A 20,097-nucleotide genomic window follows, 5' to 3' on the forward strand; every position below is an offset into this window, starting at 1 on the left:
CAAAGATCAAATAAATATTTTTAAATGCTAGAATTCCATAGCTGAAATAGGTTCTGAATTAAATTATTGGGTTTGAGCATTATAAGTGATAAAAATAATTACGCAGGTAAATTTAGCTACATGCTAACCTCACTAAAGAAAAGATAGCTGGGCAATTGATATAATAAAGCACAAAACAATATCACTGATACTCTAACTTATAACAACAGGAACATTAGGTTTGTTGACTCCAATATCTCAAATTTTAACCAAAAACCAACTTTTTGTGGTACTGTAATTCAGATTACATTTATCTCACATATTCAGATTATCTTCAACTCATATATTTTTACAAGGACTGTTTTTATACTAAGCAACTCTAAAATCACAAATAAGCAGAAAATGGTTTATCATACTAAAATTTATTTCTTGTTTTAGTAAGTGGCTACAAATGGTAGAATTCATTGACAACACCATAACGATTTGTAAAACCAGAGCTAATTGCCATATGTCTTGGATCCCTGGACTCTTAGTGGGATTCAGATGATATTACTATCTTACTGCAATTTGTTGGAGCTAGTACCTCATCCCTGGTCAAATCAATTTCCATTAAAAAGTTTTCCTACATTACCAAATATGTTGATAACAAGACAATGAAATGTATGCAGCTTCATTGGACATCTATTTAGCCCTGCATCATCCTGATTTTAGAAAAATCTGAAATATCTTCTTTCACTTCAACAGCTAATGAATAAATACCATAATATTATCAGACAGAATCAGCCTCAGCAGAGCAACTGGGAGGGGAGGGGGCAGCAGAGAATCAGAATACTATACCACTGTGTATCACCAATGATGTAGAAGCATAATATCAACGTCCTTTCAAACACTTTCCAAACACACATTTTCCAAAATATTCAATAATTTTGGAGAAAATTAACTGCAGTTACAAGTCTATCATCGGGTGAAAAAGTCACAGTAAGTTGACAAGCATAATTTATTTATGTGTTCTAGAATTAAACTAACAGATGTTATTAGAAGTCTTGGCTGGGATGATGCAGAGTGCAGGCGTTTCTGTATCTATGTCAATGCCTAGTGATATTGCAAGGATTAAAATAAATAGAAACCTTTGAAATATAAAAGTGTATTTTTATTAAAAATGTGCAATGATAATAGAAGCAGATTTTAATCAGCAGTTGAAGCAGTTAGTAAAACAAGCAGAGGGAGTTGTAGTTGTAGTTTGCAAAGGATCTGGATTTTGCAGAAGCTCTTCAAATCAAGGTGAGGTGACATGGCAAGTGCACATTGATAGAACTACACTGTCTTAATCTAGAATATTATAGAATCATGGAATATGCTGAATTGGAAGGGACCCATCAGGATCATCGAGTCCAAGTGCTGTCCCTGAAAAGAACCATCCCCAAGAATCACACCATGTACCTGAGAGAACTGTCCAAATGCTTCTTGAATTCTGTCAGGCTTGGTAACCACATTCTTGGTGATCCTGTTCCAGTGCCCCAACACCCCTTTGGTGCAAAATTTATTCTGATATCCAACCTAAACCTCCTCTGACTCAGCTTCATATCATTTTCTCACCCCTTGTCACTGGTCATGAGAGCAAAGAGATCAGTGTCTGCTCCTCGTGTCCCACTCACAGGGAAGTTTTAGGCTGCAATGAGTTCTTCCCTCAGTCTCTTCCAGGCTGAACCAACCAAGAGACCTCAGCCATTCCTCCTAATGCTTCCCCTCCAGACCCTTCACCATCCTCATAGCCCTCATCTGGATGTTCTGCAATAGCTAATAGTTAATAGATATAGATAATAGCTAATAGATAATTTAAACACAATCAATCTTCAGTCTTTATGGTGCTATTTAAACATACTAATTTAGGTGTATACTTATATTCTTTTTACCCATGGGATCTAATACATCAAACAGCAACTTGAGCAAACAAACAACTTGAATTTGATTATGCTATTGCCTGCTATTGAAGCTGGTTTGAGTCATTACACAAAAACATAAAGCATAAATTAAATTCTTTACTCATATTAGTCTCAAGTGAGACTAATGAGCTCAAGTTCCTCCTCTCAAAGCAGTTTTTCTTTTGACTCTAAGTAGCCATTGCATAAAATTACTATATCTAATACGAAATCATGTGAATGCAAAAAATCATAAAAAATAATGTGATCTTTATAAAAGAAGAAGCAGACAGAAAAAACTTTTGCATTTGATTATATCATTTGCTAATCTAGTATGGCATCATCCATTCAACTTACTAACATAAACTTTCAGTCCAGCTATATTAGTAATAGTTTGTTTTCTTTGAGGTTTAATAATTTTAATGAATATAGGAGTCAAGATTCCTCAAAAGTGAAGTAATAGCTTTCATGAAGAGTGCTTGGTTTAAAACAAAATGTTTTTAAAGAGGAACAGGTTCACTGTTTTATTATTCTTTTTGGCGCTGCTGTAGTTTTCACAGTGTTTTAATAGATATACCCTTGTTCCTTAATGATTAATATTTTTCAATCTGAGCTGAAAAGAATTTTGTTACTACAAGCAACAAAAATTATTCTTTCATTAATCAGGAACAATCACCATTTCCTCTCTCTCAACTTTCATTTTTATCATGACTTTGAATGTTTTCCGGTAAAGTACATTGTAAATAGAGAAAATGTGTTGGTTCTTTTTCTCAAGGGAAAAGGTTTGTTATTTTGAAATTACAGCTCTGAAGATCAAAACAAAGTGACTGTTCACTGCACTATCCAAATAGGCTATCTTTGTACAAAAAAACCCTTTCATTTTCACAACTAAATTGACTAAAAGGCACTGTTACCTAGCAACATTCATTGTGTTTATGACCTTTCATCCAATCTGAGCTCACAGATGTGCTTCTGAAGCTAATATACATCATACATTCCCCACCTTCTTTGATGCAATATACGAGACCTTAGAGAAGGCTGTGAAATGTCCTTTGTAAAAATCAAGAGAAATATAAAAAGTAAGAAAAATGGATATATTTGAAAATAGCTTAAAAAGTCCAAACTACAAATTTAAAATCTCTCTGCAATCAGTGTGGTGAAATTTTTACTGAAAATTTGCCTAGAAAGCTGTGACCCTGCACACAAACATACCAGATATATGATTAATCCTGACCCTTCTTAAATTAAGATGTGTTAAAGAAACCTAAAAGAGAAAAGGTTTGGTCTTTAAAAGCTACTGATTGCCTGAATTTCAGATAATAGTGAATTATGTGCTTTATAAAACATGACATTTATGGATATTTCCATGTTTTGTTTACAAGACTGAGGGGTACCCTCATCACACTCTACATCTTCCTTAAGGGGCAGGTGCTGATCTCCTGGTGACCTGTGGTAGAACATGAGGAAATGAAATGACATAACATAAGGGGAAGTTCAGACTGAACATTATGAAATGGTCTTGCAAAGAGCTGGGAGTTGAACTCAATGGTCCTTATGGGTCTCTTCCAATTTAAGATATTCTACAATGACTAAATTTAGTCAGTGAAAGTTGCATCCCTACATTAGTCACATACAGTACTCTGAAATAAAAGCATGAATATCACTGTATAATATTCAAAGCTAAGCTTACAGGGAAAATGTATCCGCTGTGTTTATAGGTCAATTTGAAAATAAAAAGCACTGCAAAAGTACAATAATTCTTGCCTTTTTCAGGCTTAGCTTGCATAAAGTCTTATGCTGTTGCAGCTATAGTTTAAAATTATAGTATCAAGTGATGTTAGTTGGGTTCCATCTTTCTTTTCTTCTTAGATCTGTTCACAATTTTCTCTATTCACGATTGGAAAGAATATTATTTCTAACATTTCTATTACCAAGAAATGAAAAATTAGAAATCATTTATTATGTGTAGTCAATATGCTTTTTCCAGGTACTTTTTCTGGATATGGTGCCTGCAGAATTTGGAGGGTCAAATTTAGTTGTTAGTGCATATGAAGGTTGTACAGCTGTCTCACCTTACTACAGACATAAACAGAATTTTAATATATACTGTTCAATCTGTCAAAGTCCAAGCACAGGATATAGTGTATGACACCATGACATACATTTTTAAAAAAGAAAAATGTCAGTCTTGTGGATTTTTTTTCCATTAGCATAAAAATCTACTTTAATAAACTCAGTTCCACACACTGTCTGATGTAACTCTAATAAATTTTCCATAACAGCAAAATGTTCATATAATCTCCCAGATGCCCACCACAGGCTTGAGATTTATTACATGGGAAGAATAGCTCACAGTTGCATCTACCTATACCTTTGGCAGACCCAGAGTACCAGAAATTGAAATGTTAGAAGTGAGCATTGTACAAAGTTTTAATTGTATTTCATTTTGATAATTAAGCCGTTTTGTTCAACACATTTGAAAATCTGCTATTTAAGAACCTGAATGCAAATTTCAATGCATAATACTTACTCCCTCATTCCTAGACTTGCTGAACATGAGCCAGACTATGCCCAGGTGGCCAAGAATGACAATGGTATCCTGCTCTATATTAGCAATAGTGTGGCCAGCAAGACCAGGGCAGTGACTGTCCCTCTGTACTCAGAACTGGTGAGGCCACCCCTTGAAGTGCTGTGTCCAGTTCTGGGCCCCTCGCTACAAGAAAGACATTGAGACATGATCATGTCCAGAGAAGGAGATGGGGAGTGGTCTGGAGAGTAAGTCGTATGAGGAGTGGTTGAGGGAGCCTGAAGAAAAGGAGGCTCAGGAGGAAACCTTTGCTCTCTACATAACTGTCTGACTGGAGATTGTAGCAATGTGGGGGCAGCGTCTTGTCCTAGGTAACTGGTGAAAGGAAAGGAGGAAATAGCCTCAAGCTGCACCGGAGGAGGTTTCAGTTGGATATCCCACTGGAACTGACTGCCCAGGAAGGTCACCATCCCTGAAAGTGTTCAAGAAACGACTCGATGTGGCAATTAGTGCTATGGTTTATTTGGCAAGGTAGCAATCAGTCTTGGACTTGATGATCTTGGAAGTCTTTTCCAACCTAAATCATTCTGTGGTTCTGTGACTCCCACTCATACTGAAAAACTAAGTGTTCAGTGATCAGCTTCAAGTCATCTGGATAATTCCTCTGAGCAATTACAGTTATTAATCCTCTTCCATCAGATATTGCTGTATGGTGAACAAAAGTAGCCTTCCTGGGGATGGCTTTCCTTTCAAAAGGTTGCAGATCTGATTTACCTATTTCAACACTGAAGTTAAATTTAGAACTATATTTTGTCCATTTTAGACATTCACATATGAAAGATATTTTCAGGATAGTGTATATCTGAAATAGTTGTAAACATATTTTAGAAATGAGCAAAAAACCAAATATTAACAAAATGACCACTCTCCATCGGATTTACTATAGTTCTTGCAATTTGAGTTCTGAATCCTTTACAGCTTTCAGGATTAATGACTTGAGAATACTGACTCAGTATAGCTACAGAACCAGCAGCACAGCTTCAGAACTTTCAGAGTATGGAGAAACACCCATATTTCTCCATATTTCCAATATGGAGAAACACCCAGGTATTTCTTCACCTGGATCACTATAGTGAAGACCATTTGTCAGCAGAGATTTTCAAAATCAGTATTCACTATGTAGTATATAATAGGCATGGAACTGCTTCAGAAATTAGTGGATATTTTTCTATTAATTTTTTAATTTGTCTTTTCACTGTGTTATTTATTCATGCAGCATGAAATACTTATGTATCTCACATGGCTTACCCACTTTAGAATTGCATATAGGGTATTAATAGTTGAGGTGATTTACATTATACACCTTAGTCTTGGCTTCTGTTCCAATTGAAATGATATACCCTAAAAAGAGGTAAAATGGACAATAATAGAGAATCTTTCAAAGTTCATGTTTTATCTCCTATGTTTTTCAACAGCAAGAAATCGGAGTAGTTTTTATGGCTCCAAGTCTGTTTTTATGACTTGAACTTATGAGTTTTCCACGTGAACAGAAATTTTGAGAATTAAACAGAGAAGAAAGTACCCTGAAGAGCTTGTCTTGCCCGCAGCAATATGACTTCAACCATTCTTCACATTTTGCATGTGTTTGTACTGTCTGAAGATGTCCAAGAAGTATTTCAAAATTTCTCTACATAATCTCATTGAATATATTACTTTCCTAAAACCAGGGTTTTTTTCTTAATATATGACTTTTTAAGCTTAGGTTATTTAAGCTATCACGCTTTTTAAGCTTAGGATAAGTGCTTCTCATCCTATCCCAAATAAACATAAGGAACTGTTATTCCTCTTCAGGGGTTTCAAGAACTTTGAACACCTAAGTGTTCTGGTATTTCTAGATTGAGCATACCCATGTTCTTCAAAAATTACTGTATAAGTAGCATGTAGTAGTAGTGCTCCAGTTTTATTTTTGTCTTTGTCTTTTTCCTTTTCAGTTCAAGGTATCATTTGAACAGAAGAGAGAAAATATTTTAAAAATATAACAGTCTTTAAATAAAATATTTTTATTTGTGTAGCCCAGTATGAAAGTTCTTTTCCATCACAGCATGATGTTGTACTCAGCGTCCCTAGATCCTCCTCCACAAAAATACTAGTACACCAGTAGTCTTAATTTTGCACTTAGGGGATTGAATTTTCCTAAATAAAAATCTCATACTTCTCTTAATTTAATTGCAGTCATTTATTTTAAATGATTTATCACTGTTTTAGGTTCATTTTAAATTTGAATCTTGACTTCTGACAGGTTTGCAGACCCTCTTAGCTTTGTGTTATTTGAAAATTTGTATTCTTCATATCCCATCACCCAAATCATCCATGAAAGTACAAAGTTGGACAGGACTATGGAATGATTTGTAATGGAAACCTTATAAAGTGTCTAGTGAGTTTGACTGCCTAACCTTTAACAAATACTGTTTACATAAGTTTTTCAACTGCCTGTTTAATCACCTTTTTAGGATTTCATTTAGACCACCATACTTTAACCGTTTTTTTTTATTAAGAGATAGAAAAAGCCTTCAGTTTGTCAAGATCAGTTTGTCAAAATTCATCATATCTACCACTGCCTTTATACTCTCTGTTTTAATAAATAAAATTATATGTACTTTTGAAAGCAGATATTCAACAAGAAATGCAACTAGAAGATTTTTCTTTCCCAACAAAAAATTTCATTGAGTTTACAATTGCTTCTATGAATATTTGATTACTATTCACAATTAGATTTAAGGGGAAAAAAACCTCATGGACTTTGAGAGTAAGATTATTATGTTTTACCCTCTAATCATTCCATTAGCATAAAGATAGCTCATTCATCACAGGAAGTTCTGTTTCAAAGACAAAAAGTATTATTGAAATTATTTAAAATAATTAATGGGGCTTTTATTAATGATAAGTAATATAATAATATTAAAAATGGTGTTGTTTCCCGTGCTGTTAAAAATCTGATCTAGTTTTCATTAAGACAACATACCTGAAATGTGCAAAACAGCACCTATGTTAGGAGTGCAGAAAACATTGAAGTCAAATGTTCCTTTATGTCTTGATCATAACAGCAAGAACAGTAAACAATTTCATGAGAGATGTGGTGAGTTGCACAGTGGAATCATACTTTAGTTAGTTAAGTACAACTATTTTTGGCAAAACAGAAGGGCAAAATTGTTTTAAAGAAGAAAGCAAATAGAGAAGAACAGATGGAAAGGCTTTTTTTCATTTTTGAATTAAAAGAAATTAAATGAGTAAAAAGTAGTTTTAATGAAAACGTGAGTTAAATGTCATTCTACAAAATTATTGTAATCTAATGAGGATATGCTGGATTTGTGCCTGTTTCTAAAAAAGCTGATTTATTGCAATAATCTGAAATCAACAAACGGGACATGCATAATATGAAATTAAAATGCTATATATTACATACAAAAACATTTATTCAGGGAATTTCATTCAGAAGATGGCTTAATCAAAATAATTTACTCAAAAAAAAGCAACTTGCTACAAAGTCCAGCTTCTAATTTACCTAGAAAGCCAGTTAAGAGTTAACCTTCCGTTAATAAATTGGTATGACTGATCAAATGTAGAATAGAATCACAGTACTATTTGGGTTAGAAAGAACCCAAAATGTCGTCTAGTTCCAATCTCTCTGGAATGGATGGGCAAGGATGTCACTCACCAGATCAGGTTGCTCAAAGCCCCATGCAGCATGGCTTTGAATACTATAGATGCCAGGGATGGGGCATCTATAACTTTTCTGAGCAATCTGCTGTGCCAGTGCTTCAACACCCTCAAAATAAAGAATTTCTTACTAATATCTAACTAGAGCTGTCTTCTTTCAGGTCAAAACGATTGTGCCCTGTCCTGTGTCTCACTGCCTGTATAAAAAGTCCCTTCCTCTCCCTCCTTTCTATAAGCCCTGTTATGGTAAATGGAAGGCTGTAATGAAATCTCCCTGAAGCCTTCTCTTTTCTAGTCTAAACATCTGTTGTATCAGCTTGTATCTGTAGGAGAGGTACTCCAGCCCTCAGTCATCTTCACAGCCCTCTGGGCTTTCTGCAACAGGTTCCCATCTTTTTTGTGCTGCATGCCAGATGTGAATGCAGCACTCCAGGTGAGGCCTCATGAGGAGACGGGTAAAATCCCCTCTCTCGACCTGTTAGCCACACCTTTTTTGTTGTGTCAACTGCACTTCTCAGCTTCATGACATCTGTAAATGTGCTGAAGGTGAACTCAGTGATCTCATTGTCTATATTGTTGATGAAAATATTAAAGACCACCAGATCCAAGACAGAGCCCTGAGGGACACCACTCATCACTGGCCTCCATGTGGACATGAGCCATTGTACACAACTCTCTAGTTGTGTCCACCCAGCCCATTCCTTAACCACTGAACAGTCCATCCATCAAATCCATGTCTCTGTAATTTGGAGAAAAGGGTGTTGTGTAGGACTGTATTGAAGGCATTACCGAAGTCTCGATATATGACATCTGTCAGTCTTCCCCTGATGACTGCTGTAGTCAGACCACCACAGAAAGTCACCACATTGGTCAGGTACAATTTGCCCTCAGTAAAACAGTGCTGTCTGCCTCAGATTACCTCCTTGTCTTTTATATCACTTAGCATATTTGTTAGGAGGATCTGCTCCAAGACCTTCCCAGGCACAGGTAAGACTCACCAGCAAGTCTGAAATCCCTCAGAACTTCCTTTCTCCCCTTTTTAAAAATGTGAGTGAAGTTTCCCTTTTTCCAGTCACCAGAGACTTTGCCTGACTGTCTTGATATTTCGAATATGGAGGGTCTTGGCAAAAACATAACCCAGGTCCCTCAAGATCCTGGGATGCATGTCATCAAGTACCAAAGACTTATGGCTACTTAGCTTCATTATGTGGTTCAGAACTGGCTCTTTGCTTACAGTGGCAAGACTTCCACTCCCCACACACCCACACAGAAAATCAGGGACTTGAGACAAGTGGGAAGCCTCACTGCCAGTGAAAACTGAAGCCAAGAACTCTGAGAATATCAGCCTTTTCCATTGCCATCCAGTCACTCTTCTTGCTTCTGAGAGGGAGTACACTCTACTTGACCTTTCTTATCTGACATATGTACTTAAAGAATCCTTCCTGTTATTCTTTATATCATTTGCCAACTCCTGTTCTAGCTTTACGCTGGTTTTCCTTATCCCATCCCTACATATTTGAACAGTATCCCTGTCCACTCCCCAGGTCACCTGTCCCTGCTGCCACTGGCTGTGCATTTTTTTCTTATTCCTCAATTTGGAGTAAGAAATTTAAGGAGCAGATCCTTAGATCCTTGCTCCTTCTGGTTTACAGCCTGCTTTGCTTGATTTCCTGCACACCAGGATGAAGAGCTCCTGTGCTCTAAGAAAAGCGGCCTTAAAGTGTGGCCATCTTTGGTGAGCCACTCTGTTCATAAGGACAGTTACCCAGGGGATCTCATCCACCAACTCCTTAAACAGCTGGAATTTTGGTCTCACAAATTTCAGTCTTCACTTTGCTCCTCACCAGGCCACACTTCAGATCAGAAACTCATCCAGGGCATGGTCATGTCATCCCAGGCTGCCACAATCTTAACTCCTTTCATGAGTTCATCTGCACTGCTGAGTGCCAGGTCCAGTACAAACTTTTCAACAAAGTCCCAACCTGAAATCTTTATCAGGACTCTAATGCCTTTTCAAAAAGATAAGCCGAATGAGGGGTGGAATTGCCTCCTCATAAAGTTAAAAGGGTTTGCTCTGACCAAATGTCTCCATTTATTTCAGGGAAATGAGACAGCCTCCACAGTAGCAATGCAATAACCATTGCATAGAATTTCAGAGGTGCACACATGAACAAAAGCATGGACATTGTACCTTAATTCCATTAACTGTTTAGCCCAAACCTTTTTACATGAGCACAGTGTATATTCTTATTCATATTGATGGTTCAGATGTAGCTACTAATGCACCCTGGTGCTGAGCAGTGCAAACCCATTTTTTTTCCAAGCACTTCTCTTTTTTTTTCTTGTATCCTACAACTACAATCCCTTTAGCAAGAAGTTGCACAGACCTTTTGTCTATAGTAAGTTAGAGTTCACTTAGGCTATATTTAAATCCTGGGAAAAGAGACGATATGCAGCTACTCATTTACCTGGAGTCTATAAAAGACAAAGAAAGGATGGAATATATGAACATCCTATCCAAACTTGGGTTAAGATGCATCCTGAGATTTACATCCAGATCTGGGATTCTGAATTTCCTAGTTGAGATCTAAGGACCATGCAGACATATTTAGCTTTTAAATATCACATCTATGGTTCAAATGTTTAGAGAAGGTGTCAGCTGCCTGTCAAAAATGCCTACAAACTGGGATCATCTAGCTGACTTGGAACAAAAATAACATGCCCATAATAGAGGATGCTTTTAAAAACCAGCATTTTGTTTTCTGTGACACCTACCCCAGTGTATGCACACACTATGAGGTTTAAGACATCCATATACAAAAAAATTACAGAAAACATATGTATATTTACAGACCTACTAAACTTCATTGAATTTGAATGAAAGACTTTGCTGTAATTGGCTAGCAAATATTTAAAACATATTCTAGAATATAATAGTTACACAGATTTGTTAACTTGCAGAATAACAACAGGCAGATTTTTAAAGATATTTATGTAAACCTCACCATCTAAAGGATAGAGTACACAGAAGGATGCCATAAAATTTGAATATATGTTTTTGCCCCAATTTGTTGCAGCATTGTTATCATTACAATTCACACAATAGTTTCACACACTTTTTCTGATATTATAGTGTAGAAGTTGAGTGAGGAAAAACATAATTTTGTTCCTGCAAGAGATCTAGTAAAGGCTAAACTCCTTCAACTACATATCCCAAAAAAATAACTTTTAGGGATTTTCAATAGCAAGTATTGAAGCTGTGTGCATAATACATGCTCAGCCACAACACTGTCCAATGTTTTACCTACTGTTTAATCAGCCTTCTCTTCTGGCCATGTTCTTCTGCATTTCCATATGATTCTATATTATCCATCAGACAAAGCTGAATAGAAAATGAGAGTTTAAGAAGTAATAACAGTGCATAAGCATGCTACTAGAATGGCATAATAAAGGCTGAAAAAAGGAGGGGAGGAATATTGGCCTCACTTAACTTAAGGAAAAAATTATGGCAAAGTTAGAAATGATGGGCCTTCTTCTTGTGTGTCCCGGCTGCAAGGATAAAATCACTTCAAGCCTGAAGCTCTGCAGATACAGCTGGGAATCATACACTTAAAGAATACATTGAGTGATCAGGATCAGAGTCCAACTCATTAAACACACACACATCTGAAGAACAATATCAGTCATACTTATTTAAAATACTTTTTTGTTAAAATATTTTTTTCATTAGAGATTGTTTTCAAACAAATCAGCAAAAGTATGAAAAATAAAACAGAGACACACCGTGTCAGGAGAAAAAGTTACAAAGAAAGCTTCTGCATACCAACAGAACCTGAGTCTTTTGATTTGCAACCAGGCCCAGTCCCAACCTTTTTCACCTAATGAATCCCACTGTCCACATTTAGATGCGGTTTGTTCTTGTCATTCTTCACTGAGTAGATGAAAGACTTTAAGGTGCCCTTTTCATTCACTGGAATTGTCCTAAAATGGCAGCAAATTATTTCAGCAAGTTGTGTTTTGTTAATGAGTAGCGTTATTCCAGCTATTTAATGACATTACAGGAATGTTCAGAGACAGATGACTGGCCATGACAGTAGGAAAAAATACTGACCTAGCAAGATGAGTTAAAGCTGGCAGTAAAGACTAGGCTCAGACACAAGATCTGAAACCATTTTAAAATTACTAGAATTCTAATCAGACTGTAAATCTTCAGACAGGTTTCTCTATTACCCCTGATGCATTTCAGCCTTATCACTTATGTAGATACTGCTTCTTTTGGGTCAGATTCCCAGTTTCTGAGGAATACTACTTTGGCCTTAAGAAAATTTCAACCTTCTCTACATCCCATAAACTTTTAAAAATTCCTCTTCTTGCTACTTCATTTTGATATTAGCTCTTTAACAATTCAATTCTTTATATATCTCTTGCATTCAGAAAATTGTTATTTTACTAGATTTGTTTCCCAGGTTATGTTTTTTTTTAGATCATCCTTTAAAGCTTGAGTTCATAAAGCTATCAGAACTCATTAGGAACATTTTTTAAATGAAATAAAGCTTAGGCCTTAGAGTATAATCAATTAGAACACAGCGTTTCTAAATGGAAACCATCTAAGAGGTTTCGAGAAAAATATATGACAGCCCCTAGTTTCAAAAATAGTTTGCCATTATTTCCAATAATTAAGCATGTCCTTTACTTAAAATCCATGGTTATCTGTTGTTGACATTCTGGTATTAAGAGATATAAACCTATAAACTTCACAATTCCAATGACATATCAAATAGTATCTCTGTTAAGAAAGACTATCTCTTCCAAATCGCATGTAAATTATATGATTTAGTAGTTTCTATAGTAACAATTTCTTCTTTTATTTAACTAGTAAATAGCAGTACACAATATTCAAAATTTATTAGCTGCAGTAAAATTGTGGTAGCTTCCCTCCAAATTTCCTTTATAATTAAAAATGATACTTTTATTTCTTGCACCAAGAAATGTCCGATTTTTGAAGTGATCAACAGTTAAGTTTCTGACTGGTGTTAAACCACCATACATTCACATTTACTATTTGGCCTAAATAAGATATACTGTCTTTACTATCTGTTACCCACCAGATCCTTAAATTCAGGGTGTTCCATTATTCTGTTTTAGCACAAAGAAGAAATTCACACTAGACACTCTCAAGAGGTGAAATTCACACAGAAGTTTACTGGCAAAAATATTAAAAAATCAAGAAAATTTGGTAAAGGACAAAACACAATACCAACTTCAAAATCCTTATTATAGCATTACACAGCATTTACTTAGTATTAACTTGGCACAAATTTACCCAATTCAACCTAGAAGTCTTTAAAACATTAAGACATTACCCAAAAAGCTTCATGAAAAGAGGATTAAGACAAGAAAGACAGAAGAGGCGCAGAAAACCACACATGTAGCTACAAACCTGGGCGTCCAGCTCCCATTTTAGGAATTCTGTCATGACCTTTTTTCAAACTCTATTCTCTGCCTCTGATCTCTTCACTCTTTCCTTTTTACTGAACCAGAGCACATAGCCAAACACACTGGTTTTGGCTATGAGTTCAATTTGTTTCCTAAAGACAGAGAAAACTTGAAAATAGGCTATTCATTGGTTAGAGTTTTACAAAAAGATGCAGACACACATACTCTCATGTGTTTAGAATAGAGCCATTGCTGAATCCTATGGTTTACATATATATACATACACACACATCTATATAAAAGAATCTGTTGTTAAAAACTACTATTAAAATTTGTAGATACTCAGCATCTTCAAGTTGAAATGTTTACACAGAACCTTTAGAACAAAACTTTTTGATCTCAGACTGAAATGTAAGTTTTGATTCTAAAGAGCATTTTTTGCACCCACATTTCAGGGCCGAAAAATGTGCATATGTCCTTTTGTAAACTTAGTCCTTCACTTTCAAAAGCTACAGACCCACAAATAGCAGCTGTATGTGCTAATTTTGTCTTCTGAAAATAAAGCTGACTAAATACCTCCAGAGTATTACTGAAATTTAGTGATCTTCAAAAGTTTTTTCCCCTGTATCTTTAATTCAGACACATACACATCAATGTAAATTTGTGGTTTAATTCCATCGTGAATTTGGCCTGAAATATAGATTAGCAAAATTGGAAACAGCTGTGCAAGACACTACTTTCCTCTTCCATTTATAGTATTGTATCCCAATATAAACTCCATCATTTTAATATAAAGTGATACCCTCCACTCTTCTCATCCAGATGTTTATGGATTTTTCACATAATCTTCAGTGAAATTGCCAAAATCAACAAAAAGTCTTAGCATGTAAATTCAACATATTGTTTCATGTTCATTATGGCCTTTTCTGCCACAGTGCCAATCCTCATTAGATTTCAGATTTACTTTGGTTAACACTGATACAGAAAAGAACTCTGACTCATCGTCCCATTGTGGGCTGGGTTCTTATTTAATTCATTTTTGTCTGATTCATGAACTGTTGAAATTCTAAAAATGGTTCATGAATTGCTGGGGAGATGAGAAAATTAATAATAATGATCCAATTTACTGTACATTGAACTGAACTGATTATCATGCAACATACCGACAGACTTTTTTATGGCAAATGAATCCTATAGACAGAGGTTTTGTTTCCCTTCATACTGGACATGTCATTATATTGTAAAATAATCATTAAGCTCTTAGGCCAAGATCCAGCAAAGTGCTTAAGCACTTGCTTAATTATAAGTTTATGCAAACTCCAAAGTGAAACTACAGAAGAGTTAAATTATATTCTTTATTATAATTGTGACAAACTTAAAAGATATATATATACACTTAAGCATTTTGGTGCATCTTTTGTACTAAGTGGTACTATATAAATTCACAATTTAATGATTTTTAGTAGTCCATTTTCATACTTTTATATATGGAAATATGTTTTCAAATGTCTGTAGCATACCCCCAGGTAGGTCAGGGGGGTACATTCACCTCCAGGTGATCACAACAAAATAATTGCTTATTATTGTATAGGAAACAGTTTTAGAAATCTTGACTTATGTGAAACCCTGAATTAAATGCTGAGGGCCTCTGAAGGTTTTATGGTACTAAACCAAGGTTCAAAAGAATGAACTATGCTGATCAGGAAATTAATATGGAATTTCTAAGAACAAGGATATGTCATGAACATGATATATCTACAAGACATATCAATGATATGTCTTCAAGAAATTATAATGGAATTTCTAAGGACAAGAATATGTCATGAACACTGTTCCTTTCCATCACTTAGTCACTTTATAAGTCAGGTTTCTGCCTGGATATTTTCCTAAGAGGTCATTATGCAAAGACTAGATAAATATTAACAAGGCTCACAAAACTGTAACATGAGAAAACCACCAAGAGCAGTGATGAAACATTTTACTGTAACTCCAAGTACATGAAATATAGGATCTCACCACTGCAGTTTAGCTATTTTTGCACCGGGTGGTACATCTGATGTGGAACCTACTCCTAACACAGAAAGCTGAGTATTATTGAGGTACCTTACTAAATTGGACCATCAATGGGATCACTGGTATTTATCTTGGGCATGAGGGATTGTCAAGCATTCAGGAAGCTCAGGACAGATATTTCCTTCATTATGTAGACAGAAACACATGGACTTTTGCTCCTGTAATTCAAAAGTATTTCAGCATATGTAATTCATAAAATGAGTTTCCTCAAAGGCAGTGTTGTCTAACACACTAGAATGCAGCGGGTTCCATCTGATAGAGGCTCTCAGGGAAGCAGCTTGGCTTATCCTGTGGCACAGTACACACCTTAAAGGTCTGACTGACCTTTACAGTGAAAGCTGGGTTGTGACATATGATCCAGAATCTTACCTTATTCATTTTCATAGGAACTGCATTGCTAAGTCTAAATGTCCAATTTGAAGACTTAGATCTCACTTCAAATTTGAGAGAAGTGAGATAAAAGTTGTCAGAGATTAGCATAAAAATTTCAGAAAACAATAATTGAAACCAGAATTCCTACGCTGCTTCTGAAGATTGATATCCCATGACAATGAGCTTTGATAAATCACTATAGCTGAGGATCTATTCTTATGCTCTTTACAGAGTGTGTGTAATAAATCAATATACTGACAGATTTAAGAAAACCTCTCATTCTGCTTTCATTGCAGAGATATCTTTGCAATACAGTTAAATCTTTTTTCAGTGCTGGAAGTCTTCCACTGAGTGATGTGTACAGAACATTGCTTTCTTCCTCATTAACACAAATATTCAGAGAAAATGTATTGTTCTCTGTTCAGTTTTATCTAATTTTTTTCTTTCTATGGCAGCCAAGCCAATCACTTCAAGTACTTTCAGAGTTGCATGTTAACACCTCATCTATTAGAGATGATATATAATAATATAAAGATGATATAAAAGTCTTTATTTGATGCTTAATGATTTTTAATAAATACAAATACAACATAGCATGTAAAACCTCAGCACTGTGAAACAGAAATAAAAAAACCAGGAAAATATAAGCAATAAAAATGAGATGTGAAATGATGCAATAATAGAAGAGACAAAAATTTAGTTTGGAAAGATCTGTCAGGACCGTTACAGATAAGGGTTGGCCATATATGAGGGGCTCTGCTCACCATGGACTTTGCAAACCACACAGTGGAGACATAGTCTCTTACACCAAAGAATTAATAAGAATTGCAGGAAACTAATTTGCTCAATTCTTTTTCCACAGATTAGTGCAAAATAAGGAAACTTTTTATTTCATTCACTTAGGAGTACTCACACTAAGAATAAAAATATAAATTTTAACTAAGGTCACCCCAGATATACATCTGTTTTTTAAATTTTTTTTTGTTGCATATGTTTGCATCACAACTGCTTGGGTATAGCACCATTGAGAGAACCCAATAACAGCAGAAAAAATCCTCATGGGTTTCCCTTTCTTCCCAACACTGAGGTAGGCATTAATAAATTTAAACTGCATTCCTTCGGCAATCCTCAATAGACCATTATTTAAAAAATAAAATGAAGCACAGGAAAAGATAAGTCTGTGCGAGAATGAAACTGTATATTTTGTCATAGTCTCTTTCAAAAAGGGGTGGAAGTAAGTGCATTTGATTTTTTGAATTAAAGTATTTTGAAAGCAGACTGACTCACAGAACTGCTAGTCAGTTGTGCATATTTCTTGATACAAACTGACCATTTTCTGAAGGATGTGAAAAACTTCTTGCAGAAGAAAGAAAAAATAAGCATTCCTTGCAATGCTCTAATAGAGAGAGAACCAGGTAATTTAAAAAGACAAAATATACATGATAACAAAATGCTGTTCTGCTAGACAAATTATTCAATTGCTTATCTGTTTCTTTGTGAACACAGCTGCAATACAAAGACAGTCTCACCAATTTGATCCAATATTTTGATAATAGAAAGTATTCAATATTTTGCCTATATATTATAATAACTGACCTGAAACCTATCTATTTTGGAAATGGAGAGAGATCTGCAAGTATCTGAGGTGTACATGAATGTCCGACTATCTATTTCCAATGCCTTTGTGCATGCAACTCAAACCAGCTATGTACATGTACAATTACCCATGATATTCATTATATCACATGAGTAAGTATATTTTCACATACTTGGGTCTTTCTCACACCTAAATGTTCTTCAAGTATTACCAGCCTTTCTTGATAATTAAAGGCAAAGAAAAAATTTCTAAGTAGAATTCTTAAGGCAATTATTTAAAGAAAGTTCAGATAAGAAAGTTGATAGATCATTTTTTCAAAAAAATAGCTCTATTCTATAGAAAAATAGCTATAATTTTTCAAGCACTAAAACATTTTTCCATTAAGAATTCTTCCACAGCCACTCAATTTCTCAGGGGAATTTTTTGCACATTCTTTTTAGAATGTTTTAATCATTCATTTGAATAGTTCCATACTTGACTCCAACCATCAGATCAAATTGGATCTGCAATTTTTCAGGCCAGAAGTTCACTATTATGTACATCACCAATTTTTTTTTTTCATGGTGATGACAGCTATATTGATCATTGGATGTAGTGATCAGCAGTTATTATAGTTCTATATGACATTATCTTCCCTCTGTATATCTAAGCAGGTTTGGAATAAGTAGGCAGAGCAGGGGACTAGACAGATGCCTACTGCTAACTTACCCATAGCAGTTCAAATACTGGTATCGATTTTTCCATTTGTCACTCTATTCTCCACACCTAGAACCACATCTATAGAAAATTATTCAGAACCACACAAAAAATGTAGACCTTGAAAGTGTCATTATAATTTCTTGATTTTATCTGTTGACCACAAGATTTCCAGCTCCCAATATATTGTCAAAAAGCAGGGTTCTTCTTTGTCAATAACTGCTTAACAATGAGAAATACAGACCATATGAAACAAAAACAAGTATATGGGCTTTTGTAACTTGTTCTATTTTAATCTAAGCTTCTTGATTTATTTAAGTACAGAAAAGAAGACTTACGTTTTCAGAGAAATGTTACGTTGTCTTTTCCCATCAGCATTTATCAAGAATCTAGAAAAATTCTACACAAAGTCTTTAGAGGAATATTTATAAATGGGGAGAACAAATTAATTTAAAACAAGACAAATTAATTAAGGTATAAGTTAGGCACTCTCTAAAGAAGACTCTTAATCAAAGCTTTAGACCTAGATGCATTTGTTCTCCTTTTTTCTTTTTTTTTTTCCTTTTCATCTGTTGTACAACTTCCAAAGTTTAAAAAATATTTTCATGTGATAAAAATAACTCTTAATGACTCCAGTGTCCTTAGGCAATATTACACTTGGAATCTTTTTTTTCTTTATAGAAATATCATATTTAGAGCAAGCACAATTGATAAGGTAGAACTTTCTAGGATGCACACATAAGAATACAGTACACAGAAGGTATTGTATTCTGCGCTGTATATTTCCACAATTATACTTACTATTCCATGAAATAAAATTATTGCACCTAGTTTCAAAGATTAAACATGCCAAAGAGAAAAGGGATTTTAAATAATCTTATAAAATTGCAAATATACTAAACTTATTTGCCAGGTTTTGACTGTGATAACTAGCATAAGCAATGCAACAGAATAGTCCCATTTTTATAGGAGTCTCATTCTACTGTTCAATGCAGTATGTCAGTACAACATAAAAAGCTATTTGAATAACCAAATGAAAGCCTACAACTTGCATTAAATCCATCTTAAATGACACTCTGAAAGACTAGGGTATTCATTAAATGCAATGTTCTTCAACCACATTATAGGAAAAACCTTGGAAGACCAGAGAGATCTACACACAATGATAATTATAGGGGTTTTTTTGCAGCTGGAAACTAAGGTGCAATGGGTGTCCTTACTCGAGAACAAAACATAAATTCTTATGACAAAAATAAACATGAATCTCGGGTTTTTAGAAGTGTGAAAACTGAAAGGGAAAAAAGGGAGGGAAAAATGGTAGAAGTTATAAAATAGACATCACAGAATAACGATGCAATTAGGGTTTTCTTTTTACTCTTTATAGGTACTCAGAAATGCCCCAAATTTTTAAAAACTTTTGAAATGGGTAAAGGAGAATATCTTATCAATGTACAAATAACTGAAGGGTAGGTGTCAGGAAGACCAGACCAGACTCAAATCAGTGACAGACAAAAGGCAATGAGCAAAAAATGAAACATAGGAATCTGAATATGAGGAAAAATTTCTGAATTTCGCAGCTGACAGAACACTGCAGGAGAATGTCCAGTGAGGTTGTGTAATCTCCTCTGGAGATATTCAAAACCTGCCTAGACATGTTTCTGTGCAACCTGCTGAATCTGGCTTATTCGGATTAGATTATCTTCAGAGGTCTCTCCCATTGCCAATAATTTTCTGATTATGTGTTTCTCTGGAAAAAGTTCCTTCTGAATTGAAAAGATTAC

The sequence above is a fragment of the Anomalospiza imberbis genome, chromosome 6 (genome assembly GCF_031753505.1).
Source record: "Anomalospiza imberbis isolate Cuckoo-Finch-1a 21T00152 chromosome 6, ASM3175350v1, whole genome shotgun sequence".
NCBI classification, from domain to species: Eukaryota; Metazoa; Chordata; class Aves; order Passeriformes; family Viduidae; genus Anomalospiza; species Anomalospiza imberbis.